Raw genomic sequence first — 26,410 nt, 5'->3', positions numbered from 1 at the left:
TGGGGATCCTCTTCTCCGATCCTGTCTAAAGGGAGTTCTATAAGTTTCCTGGACCTGTGTATCAACCTCTTGCTCTGTTTGGAAAATTTTCTGCTATTACTTCCTTGAAGAGATTGTTGATCCCTTTGGTTTCACTTTCTTTTCCCTCCTCTATTCCAATTATTCTTAGGTTAGTTCTCTTAAAATGGGCCCATATTTCCTCAATGTCAGATTCCTGCTGTCGGACATTTTTTTCTAGATTAGAAAATATGCGTTCATTTTTGGAATGATCATCTTCTAAGAGCGAGATTCTGTTCTCCATGTGGTCTAATCGGTTGTTTGTACTTTGAATTGAGGCCTTTACTTCATTAATTGCATTCTTTATCTCTTTTTGGCTCTCTCTGAATTCTTTTCGAAGCACCTCTATTGTTTCTACAGTTATTTTCCTGATTTGATCTTCTAGAAATCTCTGATTTTCTGTTTTATCGGGTTCTGATGTTGTGGGGTTGTGGGCATTCATTGCTCCAGTGTTATTCCTCTTTCCCATGATTTCGGAAGTTTGCGCCTTCTCTGGGTTCTTCCCTTGGGTCACTATGACTTCACTTAAGGTGTTCTGGATCTCGAGTTTGTAGTATCTCTGACCCCACTACTCCTTTACTGGGTTGTATCACAGAGTCTCCGACCCAGGGAGTCGATAGATGCTGCTTTAGACTATGGGGGGTGCCAGGTTGCATGTTCTCCTATGGTGTGATATCTCTGCTACCGCCCCTCCCCCACTGGGTCAAGTCCCAGGGAGTACAGTACTGGGATTTCTCCTCTGTGGCCCGCAATTTGACTCACTGTTCTTGAGTACGCAGATGTAGCTGTACTGGACTCGGTGAATTCACTGCTGCTGCCACCGGTAGCAATATGGTATCGCTGCTACGCCCTCGGCCGTGAGGCTGGCGTATTTCTTCTTGGTTTTGAGTTCCACTCTGAGTCCCTGCAGCGTGTGCTGAGCTCAGCCACTGGGAGCTTTAGATGCTCCCTGTGCCGAAAGATCTCGCCTGGCTGTTCCGTAACGGCTCACCTTGGATTGCTGTAGCTGTCCAGTGAATTTGCCGCTGCCGCCGGCAGTATGGCACTGCTGCCATGTCCTCAGGCGTGAGGCCGTTGTATCTCCTCTGTGGCTCTGAGCTCTGTTATCAGTCCGCTTTCTCTCTGGAGCCTGGTGATTTTTTTGTTTCTCTGGTGATGGTGTTTTCTGGCTATGAAAGGCACTGATTTTGTGGTAATGGAGATTGCTTGTTAGTGGGTCTCTTAAGCCCCGCTTTTCTCAGTCGCCATCTTCCCAGAAGTCCTTAATAGAGATTCTTGATGTGCTATTTTAGTTGGCTTATAACACAGCCTGCTCTCTTTTTGTTTTTCATTATTTTGTGATAGCATGATTATTTTTCAAGAATAACCAGGTGTCCAAGTGATCTGCTAGGAAAATAAAATATTCTGGCTTCCTCAGTGTCTCCCCCCTCACCCCCCAGGATGGTACTAGGTAAGGTCAGTCAGATACTTTTCAGCACAAGTGGAGAGAGTTGTCTAATTATTAAAGGATCCCTGAATCTGTGGCTTCTGCCATTTTACCAAGCCAGAGTCCTAAATGAAGGAGAAAGAAAGGGCTGAAGGTAAAATTTTCCACTGAATAACATCTCCCCCACATATACACACCTGCCTTGTCATCAAAAGCGCCTGCTGTATCGGTACATTTGTTATGACTGATGAACCTAAGTGCACCAGTATTGGGAATGGACTAGGAAGATTTGAGAAAGCCATGATTATTATATTTCAAAAAATCTGTGAAAGGACTTGGCATAAGGCATATGCATAAAAGCAGGCAACTATTCCAATGTAAATTGACTTAGATAAAAGTAATTAACAAGTCTATAGGAGAATGAAGCTAGGATGTCCTCTTTCTAAAAGACAGATCTACATAATCTAGCTAGGATGGTAGGAGGGGTCACCTTCTTGAAAGGAGACACCTTGCCACACCTTGTTGGGCAAGATACCTTATAGGGATGTTTACTATATCAGACTTACGTAAACAAGATGGAGGTCATGGGTATAAAAAGTGCCGTCCACGTGCTATATCTTTGGGTGGTGAGTTGGCTTGAACCCCCACCCCCCCCATTCCATTTGCATGGGACTGTAAATATCTTCTGTATTTCTATTTTTTTTTATTGGTGCACTGTATTCATACATCATGATGGCATAAAGAAAATACTTTTGTAGACATACATGCACACAATGCCCAGTTAGCCCCTACCCGATATCCACCCCGTTCCCTCCCCATCCCTCCTTCCCATGCTTGGCTTAGTGGTTGACATCTAGTTTTATAGCAATTAATCCAAAATTAAAAATGATAATCTCACATAACAGTTTCATTTGTCTGATACCAAGCTTTTGATGACTTAAAGATAACATTTCAATATTTCTTTTTGCTTTCTTTCTTACAAGAGAATTTTTTTTTTAGGTGAAACTATCATACATTTATTTATTTTTCAGAAAAAATCTATCGTGATATGGAATATGTAATCTAGATACCCAAAACAATCTCGAAGAAGAACAAAGCTAGAAGATGTATATTTTCTGATTTCAAAACATATAAAGCTACAATAATTAAAACAGTGTAGTACTGTTCTAAAGGCAGATATATAAACCATTGGAGTTAAATAAAAGCCTAGAGATAAATTCTTCCATACATTGTAAGTTATTTTTGACAAGGTTTCCACAAAGATTTGGTGGTAGAAATAAGTCTTTTAACTAAATATTGTTGAAAAATAATAATTACATGAAAAAGAATAAAATTGGACCCTTACCTAATACCATATACAAATATTAACTCAAAATAGATAAAAGACCTAAATATAAATCTTAATACTATGAACTTTTAGAAGAAAATCTGGGTCATAAAACCTCACAACATTGAAATTGGCAGTGATTTCTTGGATATGATTTCTATGGCACAGGCAATAAAAGGCTAAACAAATTCCCTAAAAATAAAAAAAATATTTTGTATATCCAAAGACAATGTAAACAGAGTTAAAAGTTACTAATAGAATGGGATAAAATATTTCCAAATGCTATATCTGAAGGTATATTAATATTCCAACTAGAAATTCTAAAAATTAGCAACAATAAAAGCAAACAATACCATTTAGAGATTGGTGAAAGACTAACATAAATAATGAATCTCCACAGATAACCAATCTTAGTTGTCTGTTGGATATAAAATCTTGTTTCTCTGGTTCTGGTGTGTGTTACCTATTTCTACTTTGTAGTTAATCTCTTTGAGTATTTTCTCTAGTGCTGGTTTTGAAGACTTAAATTCCTTCAGTTTCTGTTTGTCGTGGAAGCTTCTTATTTTTCCATCTAATTTGATAGAAAGTTTTGCTGAGTAGGAAATTTTTGGCTGGAAGTTGTTTTCTTTCAGAGTTTGGAATATGTTACTCCAAGCCCATCTAGCTCTCATGACTTGGTTTGGGAAGTCTGGAGTGATTCTAATTGGTTTGCCTCTGAATGTCACTAGGCCCTTTGTTTTTGTTGCCTTTAAGATTCTCTGCTTGGCTTCCACAGTGGTCATTTTGACAATTATGTGTCGTGGGGATCCTCCTCTCTGATCCTGTCTAAAGGGAGTACTATAAGTTTCCTGGACCTGTATTTCAACCTCTTGCTCTATGTTTGGAAAATTTTCTGCTATTACTTCCTTGAAGAGATTGTTGATCCCTTTGGTTTCACTTTCTTTTCCCTCCTCTATTCCAGTTATTCTTAGGTTAGCTCTCTTAAAATGGGACCATATTTCTTCAATGTCAGATTCCTGCTGTCAGATTTTTTTTCTAAATTAGAAACTATGCGTTTATTTTTTGAATGATCATCTTCTAAGAGCAAGATTCTATTCTCCATGTGGTCTAATCGGTTGTTTGTACTTTGAATTGAGGCCTTTACTTCATTAATTGCATCCTTTATCTCTTTTTGGCTCTCTCTGAATTCTTTTTGAAACACCTCTATTATTTCTACAGTTATTTTCCTGATTTGATCTTCTAGATATCTCTGAATTTCTGTTTTATCAGTTTCTGATGTTGTGGGGTTGTGGACATTCATTGCTCCATTATTATTCCTCTTTCCTATGATTTTGGAAGTTTGTGCCTTCTCTGGGTTCTTCCCTTGGGTCACTATGACTTCACTTAAGGTGCTCTGGATCTCGATTCTGTGGTATCTCGGTCCCCACAACTCCTTTACTGGGTTGTATCGCAGAGTCACAGACCCTGGGAGTCAGTCGAGGCTGCTTTGGACCATGGGGGGATGCCAGGTTGGGCGTTCTCCTATGGTGTGATATCTCTGCCACCACCACTCCCCAACTGGGTCAAGTCCCTGGGAGTACAGTACTGGGATTTCTCCTCTGGGGGCTACAATTTGACTCACTGTTGTTGAGTGCGCAGATGGAGCTGTAGTGGACTCAGTGAATTCGCTGCTGCTGCCACCAGTGGCAATATGACACCACTGCCATGCCCTCGGCCGTGAGGCTGGTGTATCTCTTCTCTGTTTTTGAGCTCTGCTCTGAGTCCCTGCAGGGTGTGCTGAGCCCAGCCTCTGGGAGCTTTAGATGCTCCCTGCGCTGAGAAATCTGCCAAATTCCTCCCTGCTGTTCCGCAGCGGCTCACGGCTCGCTGTCCGCCGCTGCTCTCTGGAGCTTGGTGGGCTGTTGAGTGTTCAGTGTGTTGGTCTGGAGCCATCCGGTGAATTTGCCTCTGCCACCGGCAGTAAGGTGCTCTGCCACATCCTTGGGCGTGAGGCCCACTTATCTCCTCTGTGGCTCTGAGCTCTCTTATGAGTTCCCCTCCTCTCCGGAGCCCGGTGCTGCAAGGGAAAATGGTGCCCGCTGCTTCACGCCACAGCTCCGGCTGCAGCACTGCGGTCTGGTTTCTTATTGGTGTCTCGTTTTTCCAGCCATCTTTTTCTCTGTCCTTTGTAATTACATTTTTTGTTTCTCTGCTGATGGTGTTTTCTGGCTATGAAAGGCGCTGATTTTGTGGTAATAGAGATTGGTTGTTAGCAGGGCTCATAAGTCCCGCTTTTCTCCGTCCCCATTTATTTCTATCTTTTAAATAATCTTCTTTAAATCTTCAGCAAGTGTTCAAGCTATGTATATTTATCCTTAGCTCAGGACAAGAACCCACTGTTTTTCTGTTTTTCCGTTTTTTGGGTTTTGTTGTGGTTTGAGGGAAATTGTGTCCAGGACCCTAACAGGGGTCCCCGGGGACAGTTTCCCCCAAACCATAACATTCCCCCACAATAACATATTTCACTGACACATCACTGTCACCCATCCATGTTTTATTTTATGGCTCACTCTTGCTTGCTGTTGTGCATTCTATGGGTCCTTTGGTCTGAATGTTTCTGTCCTCCCATCATGTAAGAATATAGTTTCATCTTTTCTGTCAAAGGAGTAGTTTAAACTTAAAGCACCATTTTGTAATCTAATAGGAACTTACATTCCTTTGCAAAATTAGCATCTCTTAAGAGGTTACAGGTGCTGACCTTTCCCCCATCCTCCGCTGTAGCTGACCAGGAAGAACGAGAAGCTGTAACTGTGCCAGTAAGAGTTCAGCACAGAAGGAGCATTGCTCAGGGACTTAAAGCCCATCTGGTTGTTTGTAAGGTGTGGTCTCTTGCATACCTGCGATCACTCTTTTTTGCAAAACAAGTAAAATCACCTTGCCAAGCAATTTTCCACCACGTGTCTTTTTAATGCTACAAAAATTTATTTCTAACAAATTTGATACTCATGTTGGGCACAGCATCCCTCCAGGCTGGTGAGGACTCTTCTTCTTAAGAAGACACATCCTACCTCCCTACTGTGGTAGCCTTGTGGGGAAGGGGACCCACAATCTCTGGAGTAGACAACAAACCTTCAAACAAAATTTGCAAGGTAGGCCAGGCATGGTGGCACACGCTTATAATCCCAGCATTCAGGAGTTGGAGACCAGAGGATAGCAGTTCTTGAACAGCTCAGCTACTTAGAAATGCCCTTCACAATCCAGTGAGACCCTGTGTCAAACAAATAAAAAAGCACTAAAAAATAGGACTGAGGGTGTAGCTTGAAGGTAGAATGCCCCTGGGTTCCAAAAATAAAATAGAGTGGTAATGCGGGAAGGGCCTTAGCAGAAAGTGCAGACACATGAAACCCACACATGGACTCTGGTACTAATGTTTCAAGGAGAAGCAAGTAACATCTGGGTGGTCGGGACATGGGGGCTGGAGGAATGTGCATGTGTGTGCTTGATTAAGGAGGTATGGAGTCTGAATCTGTGGTTCTGGTATATTCTTCATGCCTTATAAGGCTTGAGGCCTCTTTTCTTCTCCAGGAGGGAGCCAGTTAGGGGATTTAAATGGCCCACCATAATATGCCTACTGTGGATATATTTCCTAAGAGGGAGAAGGACAGAGAAAGACAAAACACATTGGGAGAGGAATACTAGAAATTCGAGCAGGGAGAGACTAGGTCTCAATCAACTTAGTCAAGCAGGTAGTGCAGTTATACAACCAGTAAGGCTGGGGTGGGAAGTACTGGGTGAGGCTTAGCAAGTGTGGAGTCTAAATCTGCCCTTCTGGCATATCTTTGCTGGCTAGGGGCTTTAATTGGCCCTCTGAGAAGCACCTACTGCGATGGACTGGCTCGGTCAGAGCACTTAGGGACTCTGCCAGGGTGTCGGGACCCTTTGGGACTGATTTCTCGAAAGGTGGGCAAAGGCTTCAGTTGTAGTTCTACAGAGGCCTCTCTACAGCAATTTCCCTCTCTGGCCAAGTAAAACTCCTTCAAGTCCTTGTTCGGCGCTAAATGTGGGGATTTTTTCCAGGACTTGGGAGAGAATAAGCTGACACGGAAAACTGCCTCTCATGCAATTGACCACTTTATTTTAGTAACAAGATTTTTTATCTATCCCTATTTCCCAGTGATTCCCTAGTAGAAAAATGTAAACACAAAAAAACAATAGTGAAATATACATGTAAATCACCAACCCTAAACCAGACAAAAATAAGGCCTGTGACATCATAGGTCTATTGTGATTGAAATCAGTCCCATGACCTTGTAGGTGGGTTTTGTGATTCAAGTCAGCCCCTTTGGCCTTCCCTTGGCCTTGTAGCTGCATGGCTTTTAGAGGGCAAATTCCAGAAGAATAAAAGTCACACCCAAAATCACTTGAGGAATTCGGTTTTTAGAGTTTTCTTTAACCCTTTAGGAATCTTCTATTCCTAGGGCTTAGTCCAATGTCCTTCTCTATCTAGCAACCTCCTTTGAATTGGATGGGGACGAAGTCAGAGGTTCCAGATTTCACACATGTAGTTGTCATAGGGAAATCCGTGTCGTGTAAATCTATGATGATTTTAGAGGATTGTGATGAATGTCTGCCAGATTTTGTCTGCAATACCATCTGGTATCTGAACACTTCAACCCTATTAAAAATACTTAAAATATATTTTAGCAGACAGGGCCCAAAAAACAACATGAAGTTTTTAGATTTAACTGTCAGGTATACTCCTTTAGCCTCTACAATCCTCTTTTAACCACCAAAACTTCATACCTGCATATTTATTATATCTGTCTTTTGTTCTATTTTTAACCAGGTGGTGTTGCCCTGTCTCCAGGCAATGCATATACTAAGTACAAGGGTCAAGATTCCTCTTAGCCCTCGGCTCTATTGTAATGATTAGAATGAAGGTCAAAGATAGGGAGGAACTTTGCATCCCCTCTCCAGCCCCTGAACTCTGACTATGTTTTATTACAGCTTGGAACAATGCAGATAAAGTCTGAGGGCTCAGACATATTACTAGAAAATTTATTTTCCATGGACTCAACTTCTCCCACAGTCCTAATTTTTTGGGATCCTGTTTTACATCATTGGAGCTATTAGTACCGAATTCTAAGAGCAAGGAGAACTTTGGCCGGAGACAACACTCCCTCCTCAGGGCTTTGCTTTCTTTAAGCATTTAGCCAGTCATGCTTGCGGGTTCATGCATGCAGATGCCAAAGAAGGGCGGTGGCAGCCTACTTTGGATATATATCCTACAAGGTAAATGGACAGGGAAAAAAAAATCACTGTCGGGGAGGAATAGTAGGAACCCCAGTAGGGGGAGACTGAGTCTGGGCCAAGTATCTAGTTGTGGTTCCACAACTAGGCAAGTCATGCAACATGGGAAATGAAACCTCTTCATCCAGCAAAAAAGCTCCCAGAGAAGAAGAAGTATTAGACAAAATTTCTGCTGGTATTCCATTATGCCTAATATTATAATGTTGGGGAGATATCCACTCAAAATTATAATTTTTTTCATATTTCCATATTCAGCATTATTTTCAATTACCTGTCTATTAAGAGTGCACACCAAAAGAGTAGAAAAAATTAAAGGAGCCCATCAAAAAAAGTTCCCTGGCAAGTCGGAGGGAGGGTAGGATGTTAGGAGCCCTGTTCAGGGAAGGAAATGTTATTCAGGTCATGGATGCCATTTTTTTTTAATGGCCAAAAATACTGTATTTTTAACCAGCAAAATAATTGGGGCATTTTTATACAACATTAGGTGTTTTTTTGCAAAAGTAGTTCCCATCCCCAAACAATAGACAATACATGCATTTGAATGACATTTTAAAAACAGATGCCATTTTTGTGGATGATTAGAACACTGAAGGTTGGCAGATATAGGATGAAGCACTTCTGGAGCTCTCCAGGCATTTCCTGAGAAGCTCCACTGCCCTCTCAGTGAGGTGGTTGGTGTGTAGTAGTGGTCCAGGATACTGAGTCAGAAAGGTGCCATAGCTGTGAGCCGCATAGGGGGCTTTGGCCAAGGCTGCCAGGTAGTCCATGCGGTAGAGCGCTTGCCCCTCATGTTCATCGTAGCCAGCCAGAAGGAGATTCACATAGTATGGGGTTCAACTCCAAAGACAGCCAGGTTTTGGTGTGTGAAATTAGCTGCTGCTGTTGGAGACAACACATGTCCATTTCACATCTTATAAAGTTGCACATTTTTCTGAATATATTCTGCAAACTGTACAGTGTCTCCAGCTTCTCTAACACACAGAAGTAAGATTTTTTACTCATCTTAAATATCTCGTCATGATCGTCCTTCATCTGGACAATATTGCTGGATTATGTTTTAACAAATTGGCTATAACTCTCTTGTCCTCTATCCATGGGGATACAATGCATGGCAAATTAAAGCTATAACATATAGTTGTTTTCTGTCTATTTGTATGTATGTCTATACCCATGAATGTATTTTTCTATTGTTTACATGGTACCAATATTGGTTTATAGGATAGAGTACTCATAAGTTGTTTTGTTTTTTAAAAATTGGAATTAAGGCAGTTAAAAATTTTTACATAAAAGAGGCCCAAATCAAAGCATGGACAATTGGTAATCATGGTAGTAAGGACAGTAATTTTAAAGTAAGGCACCCAGGTTTCTCTCCTACTGGGTTTCCTGGCAAAGCTTAACTTTTTAAATATAGTTTAAAGTTTGCCATCTTGGGCTTCAATTTGGTCTCCACATGGTTGGGACTGGGTGAAACCATTTTGATGGACTCAGCTGCCTTATTTGGCTCAGTCCTAATGTAAATTAGGAATGGAAGCTAATTCTATAAATGGGAAAGAAAATGGGCAGAAATCTTAATATTTGGATTTTATCCCCCTGAGGAATATAATGTAGTGATATTTGTGCAGATCTGCTTCATGGTGATAGGGGCCACCTGAATTATTTTGTTTCAGTGTCATCTATAATTAGCAGTTCCTGCCCCCACCCATCCCATACTGTATGAGCTTCCATTTTACTAAAATATAAATAATGAATAAATAAATACATAAATAAATGTAAGAGATGTCATTAAAAGTGAGCAGATTAATTTTTCAAAATTAGAATTATATTGTTAGTTCCTATTTGGTATTTAAACTGCAATATTCAGCTGGGCATGGTGGCACACACTTGTAATCCCCACGCTTGGGAGGCGGAGACAGAAGGATCGCGCAGGTTCAAAGCCAGCCCTGCTGGCCTAAGAGACCCTGTTTCCAAAAATAAAAAAGTATAAAATAGATCTGGTAGTGTAGCCCGGAGGCAGAAGGGCTTCCAGGAACCTCAGTGCCATAAAAAATAAATAAATAAAAATTAAACTGCAATATTAATTTTCTTTAGGATTTTTATTTGCTAAAATCATGGCTTAAACTGCTGGCTATGGATATGAAAATAGGTAAGTTAGGTAAATATAAATAAGTTTTTATAAGTGGATTATATTTTTAAAAATCTAAATTGTGTAAAAGTACGTTAAAATGCTAAACATGAATAAAGTATTCTTGGCTTAACATCAGCAAAAGATAATATATTTGAGTCTAGTAAATGTGTTTTTATATATGTAAAGAGCAGGGAGGTTGGAGGGAGTGCTGCCTATCTCTCACCAGGCCCCAAATACTCCACTGGGCAGGTGCCCATTGCACACCAGGTCACACACAGGTCACACCAAGTTCTGATTGATGTGTGATCTTATACATATATAGGCTAAAGAATTCTTTAAGCTGTGTTTTGATAAACAACTATTAGGAACATTATTAAATTTTTAATCTAAGTATTAAGTGTTTTATCTTACCTAAAAAGTAATTTATCTAATTTGACAGATTTATTATAGGGGTTGTTTTACATAAGAATTGTTTAAATGTAGTAAGTGTTTAATTGTTTAAAGTTAAAAAAATTGTCAAGACAAAGGGAAATCCAATAAAGTAATAAGAGATATTTAGAGGTATGAAGAGGTATTTTAAAAAAAGTGGGGAAATGCATATATATATATATATATATATATATATATATATGAAAAGTATTTTATATGATAAAGCTAGTATAAATGACTGAATTATTCTATATGGCAAAGAAATTTGAAAACAAAAATCAAAAGGTTAAGTAAGTTGTAGAGGGTTGGAGGGAGTTTAAATATCTGTTAGAGATAACTTATAGTAATTTTTTTCACAAACTGGTTAAAACATTAAAATAAATTATTCAAAGGGTTCTCTAAAAGTCATATATGGTTCATTGATTCTATGTTTGAAACAATTGGGTTTTTTGAGATATTGGTCTGTTCTTAAATTTTTTTTATTCTATTGAGATAATTTCCTATGTTCTTTATATTTAAAATAATATGGTTTTGTGCTCTTCACATTTACTAAGGATTATATTAAACATTGTGTTTTAGTAATATAATCTTTTTTTCCCTTTTACTGTTTTTGGTTGTCTAGAAAGCTGCATGTTATCAAAATTAGGGTTTATAACATTAGGTGACTATATTTGGCACCCTATATATAACTGTGTACACATCTGAAAACAAAATGTGCTGTGTATCCAGGTTCATCTAAATCTTTTTAAAAGTTTATAAGTCAAAGGTATATAGGTTTTTATATACATGCAAGCTAACCAATGAGTGATCTCTTTATGCAATGTTCATTGTATTTGTATCTTAAGTTACTAAAACTTTTGCCATCTTTGTTTAGTACCATGCAAAGATCCATCATTAAGGCCTGGTTTACATCTGTTTGCCTTGCTGAATAAATGTCTTGTTGTTGTATAAGAGAGATATCAGATAATAGGCTTACTTCTGATTATTAGTATAGTCCTCTAAACTTATAAAAATTTAGAACTATTCTCTGACTTTTACCAATGCTTTTAATCTACATAGACTTGTAGTTATAATTATCTTAGTGAACCACAAATTCTAAATTTTACTCCACTGGTTAGTTAATATATGTTAACTTCTATGTAAATATAGTGTTAATTATTACTTGTTCATTTGTAAGTTAGATATATTTGTGTTCTCTAAGTATCTTCTAAAATGCAAAGCTTAAGAAAACATTCTACCAATCTGATGTCCTCTAATCAAAATTTGTTAATCATAATATTTTTAAGGTTTATATTTGTGTACTCCTAAATTGTATCATCTTCAAGCAAATGTAATTAAAGATTTACATTGATAAAAGACTAGGATATGGAAAAACAAATGCCCAGTCAAAATGGATTAAAAATTCTGCCAGCACTTTAAAAATGACTGTTAATATTTGTGTGGCAGGCAGGCCTGCAGCTCAAGCCATCCCATCTCCACTCAGATGGACCCAGCAGGCATGAGATGTATGATAGTCCTCTTCCAGGACAATCTAGCATGAGGCAACGAGTCTTTTAAGACTCTATCTCTCTTGTTCTCAGTGACTTAGGGTCCAAAGCAAGACACCCCCCCCCAAAAAAAAAAAAAAAAAAAAAACTGTTAAGCCTGACTATCCTCATGTCTCTCAAGGTAGGAGGGACAATCAGTGTTTGGGGGCAATGTTTCTGACTGCAGTGAATGCTGGTCCTTTGAGGAGCTAGATAATCAGTCTGCATTAACAGTTGCCTGAGCAAATGTCTGGTGGTATAGAGAACTGTTACTCGAGACTTCACTGGTCAGTTGGAGTGGAATTTGTATGCTAGTACAATTGACAATCCTTCTCATGCTGGCATTCCAAACCCCAAGAGAGTCAGTAGACAGACCCCCACGTTTATGTTGATTCAGTCATGATTTCAAAGGTTGGTCCCAACAAATTTAAGGCTAAAAACCAAGTTGCCACGCAGTTTACATGAATATTACTTTGGTGGTCCACCACTAATAAAAGGGTAGAGGGGGGGATGATATATATTACAATCAACAGAGGGTTGTCAACCACACACTAAATGCCATACCAGAAATAAATAGTTAGATGCTACTAACAAAATGATCAGAGAATATAGACTAGCCTTAGATATAATCTTAGGTTAAAAAAATGTTCTGTGCCATAAAGAGGGATCAATGTTCCACAGGTATCACAAACGGTATGGCAACAGGTGGCACTATAACTGAAACCCTGTGAAGTTTGTCTGCATTAGCCTCAAAACTAGCCAAAAGTATAAGATCCCTTCCCCAGCCTAATGAAACCATGGGTTTAAAAACTAGCCAGGTGGTGCATGCTTGTAATCCCCACGCTTGGGAGTTGGAGACAGGAGGATCGAGCTGTTTCAAAGCCAGCCTCTCTGGCTTAAGAAACCCTGTTTCCAAATAAAAAATAAAAATAAAAATAGGTCTGGGAGTGTAACCTGGAGGTAGAAGGGTTTCCAGGATCACCTAAATAAATAAATAAATAAATAAATAAATAAGTAGCATCACCTAAATAAATAAATAAATAAATAAATAAATAAATAAAATCAAGGAGAAATGACGATTCTGGTCATAGTATTTCTGATAGTATTTGAAATAATACTATCAGAAAGATGTAGTATAATCCTCTGTAGGGCCATGTTTCCTAGACAGGCAGAGACAGTTCTAAGCAAATCATCCTCCATAGTTTACCCAAATAGTTTCTTGTCAAATAGCTTAAAGAGCAAAAGTCACTGTATATAAGTAGAATTTGAAGAAAAGAGTAATAGTGTATAATAAAAAAGGGGATAAATTGTGAAAATATAATTGTATCTTTTCTGTTAAAGGAGTAGTTTAAACTTAAACTGCCATTTTGTAATCTGGTAGGAATTTGTATTCCTTTGCACAATTAGTATCTCATAAGAGATTGCAGTGTTGACCCTCACTCACCGTGTTCTGTAGCTGACCAGGAAGAATGTGAAGCTATAATTCCCACCAACAGAAGCTCATCATAGAAGCAGCATTGCATCAGGGATATAAGACCCACCTGGTTCTTTGTCAGGTGTGTTTGCTAGCATAACTTGTAGCATTCTTTTGCGCAAAAAAAAGTAAAATTGCTTTGCCAAGCAACTTTCAAGCATGAGTCTTTTCTTTTTTTTCTTTTAAATTGTTTTATTGGTACATTATATTCATACATCATATTGGGGTAAAAAACTTGTGTGTACAAACATGTACTCATTGCTGATTTAACCCCTACCCAATTCCCACCCAATTCCCTCCCCATCCCTCCCTCCCTTGCTTGGCTTAGTGATTGACTTTGATATGTTTAAGTACATTGTGTGTTTTAGAGATTTTCCTCTTCCTCCCTCCTTTCTCCTCCTTTAGGTTGTCTTGTTTGCTCCTCTATAGGATTTCCTCTTTCAAGAATTCCTCCTATGACCCATTTCTCCCTAGCTCTCACATATTAGGGAAAGCATCTGATTTCTTATTTTTTGTGACTGACTAATCTCACTTAGCATAATGTCCTTCAGTTCCATCCATTTCCCTGAAAATGATGTAACTGAGTTTTTTTGATGGGTGAGTAAAATTCCATTGTGTACACATCCCACAGTTTTGTAATCCATTCATCTGTTGATGGACATCTTGGCTGGTTCCATAGTTTGGCTATGGTGAATTGTGCAGCTATGAACATAGATACACATGCATTAGTTTGGTAGTTTGGTTTCTTTTCTTTTGGGTAGATACCCAACAGTGGTATTGCTGGATCAAATGGTAGGTTTGTTCCCATTCTTCTGAGTATTCTCCATACTGTTTTCCAAAGTGGTTGCACTAATTTGCAATCCCACCAACAATGTCTTAGAGTTCTCACTTCTCCACATCCTTGCCAGCATCTGTTGTTGTTTGTGTTTTGAATGATTGCCATTCTAGTTGGAGTTAGGTGAAATCTCAGGGTAGTTTTGATTTGCATCTCTCTGATTGCCAGTGATGTTGAGCATTTTTTCAAGCATTTATTGGCCATTTGAATTTCTTCTTTTGTGAAGTGTCTATTTAGTTCACTTGCCCATTTTGTTATTGGATGCTTGGTTTTCTTAGTGTTGAGTTTCTTGAGTTCTCTGTATATTCTAGATATTAGACTTCTATCAGTGGTGTAGGTGGCAAAAATCTTCTCCCATTGTGTTAGCTCACAATTGAGGTTCTTGACAGTTTCCTTTGCTGAACAGAAGCTCTTCAGTTTCATGCAATCCCACGTATTGATTCTCCTTTTAATTTGTTGTGCCTTTGGGGTCTTGTTGAGAAAGTGTTTATCTGTGCCTATGTGTTGCAGTGTTGGACCTATGCCCTCTTTAAGGAGCTTCAAGGTCTCTGGTTTGATTTCCAAGTCTTTGATCCATCTTGAATTGACTTTTGTAAAGAGTGAAAAAGTGGGATTAATATCCAGTTTTCTGCATATGGTTAACCAGTTTTGCCAACACCATTTGTTGAAGAGGCTATCTTGTTTCCAGTGTATGTTTTTGGCCCCTTTGTCAAAAATCAATTGGCTGAAAGTGTGTGGACTTGTTTCTGGGTCTTATATTCTGCTCCATTGGTCTATATATCTGTTCTTTTGCCAGTACCATGCTTTTTTTTTTTTTCTTACAGTGGCTTTGTAGTATAGTTTAAAGTCAGGTATTGTGATCCTCCTGCATGGTTTTTGTTGCTGAGAACTACCTAGGCTATTCTGGGCTTTTTGTTATTCCAGATAAATTTAAGGACTGATTTTTCTATATCTGTGAGGAATGATCTTGGTAGTTTAATGGGCATTGTGTTAAATCTGTAGATCACTTTTGGGAGGATGGCCATTTTAATGATATTTATTCTGCCAATCCATGAACATGAAAGATCTTTCCATCTTCTAAGATCTTCTTCGATTTCTTTTTTCAGTGTTTTATAATTTTCTTTGTAGAGATCTTTTACCTCCTTGTTCAAGTTTATTCCTAGGAATTTTATTTTTTTGTGGGAGATCCTGAGTGGAAGTGTTTTCTGAATTTCTTTTTCAGTGGATTTATGGTTGGTGTACAGGAAAGCTTCTAATTTTTTAAGATTGATTTTGTATCCATATACTTTGCTGAATTTGTTGATCAGTTCTATAAGCCTTTTGGTTGAATTTGTTGGGTTTTCTAAATATAGTATGTCATCTGCAAATAGTGAAATCTTGAGTTCTTCTTTTTCTATTTGTATTCCTTTGATTTCCTTTTCTTGCCTTATTGCTCTGGCTAGAGTCTCTAATACTATATTGAAGAGAAGTGGTGATAGTGGACATCCTTGACTCATTCCAGTTTTTAGGGGGAATTCTTGAAGTTTTTCCCCATTTAATATGATGTTGGCAGTGGGCTTATTGTAGATTGCCTTAATAATGTTGAGATATGTTCCTTCTATTCCAATTCTCTGCAGTGTTATTTTTTTTTTATCACAAATGGATGTTGAATTTTATCAAATGCTTTTTCAGCGTCTATTGAGATGATCATGTGTTTTTGTCTTTGATTCTGTTTATATGATGAATTACATGAATTGATTTTTGTATATTGAACCAGCCTTGCATCCCTGGAATGAACCCTACCTGGTCATGGTGTATGATTTTCTTGATTTGGTTTTGAATGCATGTTGCTAGTATTTTGTTTAATAGTTTTGCATCCAAATTCATCAGAGATATAGGCCTGTAGTTTTCCTTCCTTGACCTGTCTTTATTCAGTTTGGGTATTAGTGTGATGTTGGCTTCATAGAATGTATTTGGGAGAGTCCCAGTTTTTTCTATTTCCCGAAATAGTTTGAGTAGTATTGGGATTAGTTCTCCTATAAAGGTTTTATAGAATTCATTTGGGAAACCATCTGGTCCTGGGCTTTTCTTTGATGGTAAGCTCTTTATTGCTGTTTCAATCTCTTTGATTGTTATTGGTTAGTTTAAGTGTTCTATATCTTCTGAACTCAGTTTAGGAAGGTTGTATTTATCTAGGAAGTTGTCGATTTCCTCCAGATTTTCCATTTTGTTGGAGTATAGTTTTTCAAAGTAGTTTCTGATAATCCTTTGGATTTCTATGCTGTCAGTAGTAATGTCTCCTTTTTCATCCCTTATCTTCATAATTTGGGTTGATTCTCTTTTTTAGTTAGGTTGGCTAGTGGTTTATCAATCTTGTTAATTTTTTCAAGAAACCAGCTTTTGGTTTTGTTGATTTTCTGTATTTTTTTTATTCTATATTTCGTTAATTTCTGCTCTAATTTTAATAATTTCCCATCTTCTACTGGCTTCAGGGTTTAATTGTTCCTGCTTTTCAAGGGCTTTGAGGTGTGTTGTTAGGCTATTTATTTGAAGATTTTCTGTTTTTCTTATGTAAGCACTCAGTGCTATAAATTTTCCTCTTAATACTGCCTTCAAAGTGTCCCAGAGGTTTTGATATGTTGTATCTTTATTTTCATTTGTTTCTAGAAATTTTTTGATTTCACCCCTTACATCTTCTATGACCCATTCTTTATTCAGAAGTGTGGTGTTCAGTCTCCACATGTTTATGTTGTTTCTCTGGGTCTTCTTATAGTTGATTTCTAGTTTCATTCCACTTGGTGTGAAATGACACAGGGAAGTATGTAACATTTTTTAAATTTGCTAGTGCTCATTTTGTGTCCCAGGATGTGGTCTATTTTGGAGAAGGTTCCGTGAACAGCTGAGAAAAATGTAAACTCCGCTGTAGTTGGGTGAAATATTCTATATGTGTCCAACAGGTCCATTTGCTTAATGGTGTTCTTTAGTTCTGAGGCATCTTTATTGATCCTTTGTCTGGAAGATTGGTCTAGTATTGTGAGAGGTGTGTTGAAGTCTCCCAGTATTATTGTGTTGAGATTTATGTGTGACTTCATGTCACAAAGAGTTTGATTTATGAAAGTAACTGCCCCTATGTTTGGGGCATAGATGTTGATTATTGTTATTTCCTCTTGCTGGACTATTCCTTTTACCAGTAAAATGTGACCTTCTTTGTCTCTTCTAATAAGTTTGGGTTTGAAGTCTAACTTGTCTGATATCATAGTTGCTACTCCTGCTTGTCTTTGAGTACCATTAGCATGGATTATCTTGCTCCAGGCCTTTACCTTGAGTTTGTTCCTATCTTTACTTGTAAGGTGTGTTTCTTGTAAGCAGCAGATGGATGGATTCTGGCTTTTAATCCATTTTGCCACTTTATGTCTTTTTTGGGGGGAGTTGAGGCCGTTTACATTTAGTGTGATTATTGAGAGATAATTTTTAATTCCCAACATGTTAAGATCTTATTTCTGTTTGAGATACTGTTTATTCTTCTTTGCTTAGTTGTCTGTTGGATGGTAATTCTTCTTTCTTTGGTTCTGGCGTATATTACCCATTTCCTCTTTGTAGTTAATCTCCTTGAGTATTTTCTCTAGCGCTGGTTTTGAAGCCATAAATTCCTTCAGTTTCTGTTTGTCATGGAAGCTTCTTATTTTCCCATCTAATTTGATGGATAGTTTTGCTGGGTAGGAAATTTTTGACTGGAAGTTGTTTTCTTTCAGAGTTTGGAATATGTTACTCCAAGCCCTTCTGGCTTTCATGACTTGGTTTGGAAAGTCTGGATTGATTCTAATTGGTTTGCCTCTGAATGTCACGTGCCTTTTGTTTTTGTTGCCTTTAAGATTCTCTGCCTGGCTTCCACATTAGTCATTTTGACAATTATGTGGTGTGGGGATCCTCTTCTGTGATCCTGTCTAAAGGGAGTTCTATAAGTTTCCTGGACCTGTATATCAACCTCTTGGTCTGTTTGGAAATTTTTCTGCTATTACTTCCTTGAAGAGATTATTGATCCCTTTGGTTTCACCTTCTTTTCCCTCCTCTATTCCAATTATTCTTACATTAGCCCTCTTAAAATGGGCCCATATTTCTTCAATGTCTGATTCCTGCTGTCAGATTTTTTTTTCTAAATTAGAAACTATGCGTTCATTTTTGGAGTGATCATTTTCAAGAAGCGAGATTCTATTCTCCATGTGGTCTAATCTGTTGTTTATACTTTGAATTGAGGCCTTTATTTCAATGATTGCATTCTTTATCTCTTTTAGACTCTCTCTGAATTCTTTTCAAAAGTCCTCTATTATTTCTAAAGTTATTTTCCTGATTTGATCTTCTAGAGATCTCTGGATTCTGTGTTATCAGATTCTGATGTTGTGGGGTTGTGGGCATTCTATGCTCCATTGTTATTTCTCTTTCCAATGATTTTGGAAGTTTGTGCCTTCTCTGGGTTCTTCCCTGAGTCACTACGAGTTTACTTAAGATGCTCTGGATCTCGAGTCTGTGGTATCTCAGTCACCCCTACTCTTTTACCGAGTTGTATCACAGAGTCTCAGACTCAGGGAGTCAATCAAGGCTGCTTTCCTCTTATGGGGGTGCCTCAGCACTTCCTGACTCTCCTGGCTAGGCTCTTATAGGAATCTTCATAGGTGCCTATTCATTGGAAGTGAGGGAAGGTGTCTCTAATCAACACTCTTCAGTTTTCTCCAGAGACCTGAGACCCCTGGAACTTGAGAGTGTCCTCAAAGGCACTTTTGCCCACTCAAATTTGCTATGAATCTAAAACTACTCTAATTATAGTCTATTGTAAATAATAAGTACACAAAAGCCCAAACACATTGTGACCATCTCATGGTGCCTTAAAATGTATCATCAAATATGTTGAATGTGTTAATCAACTTAATTATCTTAAATACTATTAATAATTTAAGATGGAATTATTTTCTCAGAAAATTATTAATATTAATATTGCCATAAGCCTTTGCTTTGTCAGATTAAGAAGTAATCCCACAAAGTATACACTGTGCAAAGACTGGGGTGGTTTGATTTGTGTGCTCAAAAAAATCTGCTCAGCATTCTGAATGGAAACACTCTAATAGCTGTGAAATCAGTCTTAATTTAAACACTAGCAGGAAGGTGTAACCTTTTCCCAGCCTCTGTCCCTGCATTCTACTGAAGAGCAGTAAGGGAGGTGCTCTGATGCTGCCAATGTTGACTGGCCCATTTTTCTGTGGAGTGGAAGTTTCAGTGTGCCCGAGAGTCTTCTGACTTTTCAGAAAAGCTTCACTAAAAATACATGTGGAACAGTCCTGGGCAGAATTTCGAGAAAGTTAAAGTTATAGCTATGTGTTCATGATCCACTGACTAAGGATTTTTTTAAAAAATATTTTCAATATAATTGTTAGAAAATAACATCACTCAATTTTTTTAAAGTAAGATGATCAAGACTAATTTCTAATGTGACAATTTTCTGCTTGTAGAATGTTTCAATATTACTTGAATCTTATAAAAAAAATCAACCTATTTGTCAAGAACTGAAGCTGAAATGATACCTACAATGATGTGGCCTCAACTGCCTTTGACAAGAGTATGTCCTTCAGTACCCGATTCAATCAACTATATTAGTCTAATACGTTTACAATTCAATCTAAAATCTCTGATGTTCAGAATTATACTAAAGTTATCTGTAGAAAAACCATGGTTGTTAGTACAGAAAATAACTTTACAATGGTTCAAATCTTTTGAAAGTCAAACCTGAGAGTTTCCTTGGAGGTATGGGTTAATTGCATAGCTGGTATTATCAAATGCTAAGTACATTTTTATCAAGAATTATTAAAATTGATTTGTATGCAATATTCTGTTTATCACATTCAGGTCTATAGTTTCTTTGACTTTCTTAGATTTCTAATGGAGAAGAAAATTTAATGCTCCATATCTCCCATGTGGTCCAAGGACTTTATCTGTCCATATCTGACTCATTTCCCAGTCAGTAAGTTCCAAGTCATCACTCTAAACACCTTGCTCTCACTTTAGTTTAACTGAAAGAAGTAAAAAATAACTTCTCATTACAAGGATGGGGATAGCTGTTAATATTAGAGGAGATTTTTATCAGAGATTTTGGCAATTTATTCTCTATGTAGAGAACTATTTACATTTTTATTCAGTACTCAAGTAATCATGATGGCTGAATAATAATCACAGAAAAGACAGAAAGTGTGATTCTATTGTTGCAGAGAAAATTTTACTCATGCTTCTTTATAATCAATTACTTTTAAGCTCTCTGAAGATGATATATAATGTGAAAATAATATTTAAATAGAAGAAATACTTAATATTCATTCCCCACACTCAGAATATCAAAAAGAGGTAAATAAAATTATGTGTATGTCTCTAATTTTTTTATCCTATAGATGAGAAAGAATGTTATTGATGCATATCTTAGAATCCAGAAAATTATATCTGAAAATCACAGATTGGAACTGCCCAATGAATTGTGGGGTTGTGGCTGGGTGGGCGGACTTCACAGAGAAATTTGGTAGATTTACTTTTATTCTTGGCTTTGATAATTACACATATATATTATATTTATATGTTAACACATTTATCTATTAATATATTATATATATTATTAATTACATATCTATATCAATATATAATCCCTTAACTTTGAAATATCCACATATCTAGATATTAAACCATATAAGCAAATAAAAAACTATGTAAATATGTGTGTAGGCAGATAAATATAAAGCCATTTATAACTCTGAGATAACCAATATAAAAAAATATATAACCACTTTATATTGGTTATATCAGAGTATGTACATAGATATAAAGCCATACATGTTATACATAGTAGCTATTTCAGAGCTAAGAGATGGTAAGTTTCTTTGTACACATTTTTGAAGGGTTTATTTTAATTTTTCTAAAAGAAAAAAATGACGTATTCACCACACACATAAAAACTTTATTGAAGAACAATTTTGAGACAGTGGGAGCTAGACAGCTTCCTTGGTAAGAGCATGTTCTCTCTAGCATGGTGGAGAGAATCTTCTATCCTCAGTTGGCTGTATGGCAGCCCTGTCTGAAAACTGAATCACATGTTTAACAACAGAACATCAGCCAGGCTAGATTTGAAACCACTTCCAATAGTTCCCATGTTCATACAGTCCTTTTTCTCAAAATAATACCTCCATCATATATTGATTTCCTATTTTCAAGCAGAGGATAGCCTTCTGTAGGCAAAAGTTTGACTTCTAATTAAGGTGACTGGCAGGTTGCACACAAGGAGTCCATTTTAGAAAGTATTTTTCTTAAATTAGACTGTTGACCATACTCTGCAGAAGGTTGTATTAGCTACACAGGATGCAATGCTAGGCCTTTTGAATTGATTCCTGAGAAAAAAATTTATTAATTTACTCAAAATATGTGTCATCTGCTATGTTTCCAGCACTAACTTAAGCACTAACTATGTAGTACTGAGCTCAAGCAGACATGGTTCACAGAAGAGTTTTCTGTTCTCAAGGGAACTGTTTAATTCTGATGTTGCCTTTCTCTCTGAACCATATTATATTTCCTGTAGCCTTTAAGTCTCTACAGCCCACATGAAATCACTCTAACTTTTCATATTTCTCCTGTAGATTCATGTTCTGTAAATCTTATTTCAGAGAAGGTATGGCAAAGTCAGCGGGTTTTTAATGACTTGACCACAAAGGAATTTGTTCGTACCATAAAGACTATACATTTCCCTTGAAAAGTCACTTCCTCTCTGCTGTCACTTTATATGGGTTCATGTGGCTGTGCCCTTTAAACATACATATTTTACTATTAACCGGTAGCCTTGTATTAACCTTAACCCATAATGTGCTTTATCTCCAATTTGAAATTTCCTTCTTGTCTATTTAATTTCTTTGTGTCTTATTTATGAAACCCCTTCATCTCTCAAGATGGATCTTCCCTGATCATGTTATTTGAAACAAACTTGTCTCTCTGAGTTTCTAAAGCACGTAGGCTGTATAGCACATATGCATTTGACATACAGAATGGGAAGAAGCTGCTGTCTGTTATTCACAATTTCTGCCTGTTTAGTGTGCAGCCATGCATTCTATTTAGAAATGTTTATGAGGAAAATGTATCTGGGACTTTTAAAAGTAAAAATAAACTTGGAAGTCTCTATATACTTTCATAAGAGAGTTCAATGTGTTTCATTTTAAATTCTTGGAGCAGAAGTGAAATATTTTTCTTGGTAGAGAAAAGATAGCCCTGATGAATTGTGCCAAGCTTAATAATAATTTTTCACTATTCACTTCAACCCTGATTATATGAAGAAATGCTGCAAAAGGTCAGCTTTACAAAATGGTCAACTGGAGAAGTGTAGCTGATTCATTTGCAAGAGTAGGGCCTGTAAAAAGGGGCAAGAGGTGCTGTAGAAAATCTGTTTCTGTGGGTAGTTTATGTGAGGGATGATTCACGGAGGCTGAAGGGGATGAGTTTCTCTGAATGGGATTGTAATAACCTACTGAAGTGGCTGAGTATCAATGGTGGTTGCGTATCATCATACTCCATCCACTGTGTATGGGACAGTGAAGAGCCTGACCCCGTGTTTCATATTGGCCTTCTCATAGCTTTCAATCTCATTCTGCTTCTGCCCCAGTTCTGGACAATCTCAGTGCTCTCTCCTCTGGCATCAGTGATTCCACCAGGAAAGCTCTTGTCCATGATGGAACCTTCTCCCTGACAGAAGAAGACCCAAACCATTTCCCCACCCCTGCTTTCTCGAGGCACTTCACACCAGCATGGGAAACCTACCCTGCTCTCCCCAGCAAAACCTCCATTATAGAATTAAAAACCTTGCATACTCTCCTGGTGTATGATGCTGACACCAGGTTCTTGTCTAACGGAGTCCTCAGACACCAGGGAAGTGAAACTAGAAAGTTATTTTAAAGAAGCAAGCAATGGAGAGGCAGCTCACCCTTGGGGTCCTTGGCAGACTCCAGAGTTCAGCAGGGTCCCTGGCACAGCTCAAGGGTAGTCCAGGCCATGCACTGCCAATTGTGCATCGCTTTTCCCCAAATCCACTCGATCCCCCAGAGAGTAGCAGAGTTAAAACCTTCATGTAAGGGAGGGGTCCAGACATGGGAGCGATATTTTTGCTGAGCAAAGGGCTTTATATATGTTTGAAGCCCCTTCATATAGACATTAACCAATGAACAAAGTCCCATTTTTAACTCATTTCTCTTGACTTGGTTAATTTGTCATTGTCATCTATGGCCTTTAATTACCCAAAGTCATGAGACTGTTTGCTCTGCATGTTTGTTCTGTAATCTCCACATAGCAATAGCCCATGAGTCTAAGGTTGGTGCATATAGATACTTTCAGTTTCTGACACGTTGGCTTCACTCCTCCACATTTAATTGTTTGTGTTCTGGTTCCAAGAACAATATAGAACCACCTTCCTCCTTGGTGGGGGTTTGGATTTTTTTCTTAACCTTTATCTTCTAAGAGTTCCATTCACTCACTGCCTACCCAATACCTAACTCTTCAATGTTATTAGTTACATCATCAACCAAATTTTGGCCAGAAACTTGCTTGTAAAACTGGGGGACTATAACTCCCACTGTCAGAATTATAAACATTTCCCATAGACTGTTTATTCAAAATGATTGATATTAGTTGTTACTATATTTTAAATAGTAAGAATATGAGTTCTTTTTGCAATGACTCTTACTTATTTATATGACTATATAAACACTAGGATGATAAAGCTCTACCATAAAGTCATAACAGTGCCTACCTGACGATTGATTGATTCTTGAATCACAATTCTGAACCTTGGAAAAAATAAGCAGATATATTAATATATGCTTACCTTAAACACTCAAACCAATAAAGATGCTTTAAACATTATACTAGAACCAGGTAAATATTAGGACTGGAAAACAGAGAACCTATTAAGGTGTTTATTAATGGCAGAGCTATAATGTCAACTTGTGCTGTTAAAAGTTCACAGATAACCAACTTTACCCAGTGATCCTGAAGGCAGAGGACCTTGTCCATCAAGCTCTTGTATACCCTATTGATAACAGTACTTCCATGGCTACTACTGGCTAATATTTATAATCTATTTATCACTATGATAAACATTTTACACACATTGTCACATGTAATTCTCCAAAAGCCCATGAATCAGATTTTAGAGATAATACAACAAGGAAAGGGACACCTGTCTCAAATAACCTCCAATGCAAGTCCACATGGCTGTTAATAGGATTTAATTCTGAAGCTACCACTTGACCATTAAAACCTACTGTAATTTGGCTTCTCTGCCTTCAACATCCCATATGGATTTCTTCTCTGTGTTTTCCACACCTGCTTTTCCTCAATGGCCACCAAATTTAATGGTTGTTTTGGAATGGCTGACTTTAATATCTATTCAAAAGACTCCACTGATTGTCACTTTTTGTTGAATGGCAACTCTTACTACTGTCTGTGATTTTTTTAAAAAAAAATTATCTGGTTCTTCTTCATTCTCCTTAACCATTTTCTTCTACAGTCTAAACCCAAGTTTTCATTAGGATAATATTTCAGTACTTCTTTTATTCCCTCTAAATGTCCTTCTTGATCTCCTATTTGAGAATTAATTCCAAATGCAAGACAATCAGTTACCTCCTCTAGGTTAACTGAAATCACAAAATAGTATCATTGGAAGAAAACATGATGGCTATTGAATAAACAAGATTAACACAGTGAAGTAATTTACCCAGATGTAACTAGTGAGAAGGGGAAACAAGGCTCAGAACTAGGTATTTTGATTTTAAACATGATCCGGTTACTTTATACTGGGAGCCAGGAGGCAGCACCTCAGAGAAGTGGAAATGTAGAAGGAAGCCAGACACAGGCATAAGTGAGACTGAACTGCTTTTACTTGAAAGCACTTAGCTAGAAAAGAGGTTGCTGAACGTGAAAATTTGTCTAAATGATACATTACCTATAATGAATATACAATGTTGCTGTTTGATTGTTTTCCCTTGCTATGGCAAACTTTCTTTTGGCTTCCTAAAAATACCCTAGTGGCCTTCTAATATATTTACTTTCTTTTTTCTTCTTTTCTTTTATACTATTTTTTAAAGATTTAAGCTGGTTTTCAAATTAAATCACTTGCAATAAAAGAAACTTTCCTAATATGTGAATTTATCGGGGGCTTAATAGATTACCACTTCTTACCTCAGTTACAATTTTAATTCATTTGAATGGAACTACTACTAAATATTACCTACTATCCATCTTGTAGGGATCTTTGCAAGTTTCCACTTGAACATGCCACTGTGCTACCAGAAATTTCCTTTCCCTAGTAATCACATTCTCAAAGTAATATAGCCTTCCACAATCATATTTTCTAAAATTTCAAAGCCCTTCATATTCTTTTTCCTATTTTAAAACATTTACAAAATAGTTACTGCTACCTAACAGGCTATATAATTTACTTATTTTTCATCACCCTTTGATACTGAAATATCCCTTTCATACTCTCTCCATTTTATACTGAAATATCCCAGAGGTTAGGTGCACTACCTCTTTTCTCTCCAATGCTAGGAGCAGTCCTGGATCTTGGTGGGTGTTCACTACAGGTTTTGTTAGGTAGTTAGCTAGCTATGATCAGGACAGGAAAAGAAATTGAGGGGGGGGGGGGGCAGGGATTGCCCTGCCCAGCTGTGGTCAGAGACTTTCAGCCTATTACATTGCAGCTTTAGATTGTCCACATAATACAGTCATGCACAGTCAAAGTAAGCCATGGCACAAAACCCAAAAGGTATCATCCTGAATTACTGTGCATGAAAAGGGTAGAGTTTCTGGACAGTATAAGAGACTCACGAGGCAAATGGGGCCCCTTCTTTCTCCTTTACTCCATTCCTGGGGTAGCCA

At 37.6% G+C, this 26,410-nt stretch overlaps 1 pseudogene across 1 annotated transcript; it reads right to left on the bottom strand.

Annotated features, from left to right (window-relative positions):
• Positions 1 to 8,462: 8,462 nt before the first annotated feature.
• LOC308263975 (proteasome subunit beta type-2-like) lies at positions 8,463 to 8,866 on the bottom strand (annotated as a pseudogene). Its single transcript has 2 exons — positions 8,685 to 8,866; positions 8,463 to 8,531 (listed from the first exon to the last, which is right to left on the bottom strand). The product of its transcript is annotated as a proteasome subunit beta type-2-like (transcript).
• Positions 8,867 to 26,410: the final 17,544 nt, after the last annotated feature.

The sequence above is a fragment of the Muscardinus avellanarius genome, assembly GCF_963383645.1.
Source record: "Muscardinus avellanarius genome assembly, chromosome: 6".
NCBI lineage: Eukaryota > Metazoa > Chordata > Mammalia > Rodentia > Gliridae > Muscardinus > Muscardinus avellanarius.
This window is presented reverse-complemented; position numbering and strand designations above follow the sequence as displayed.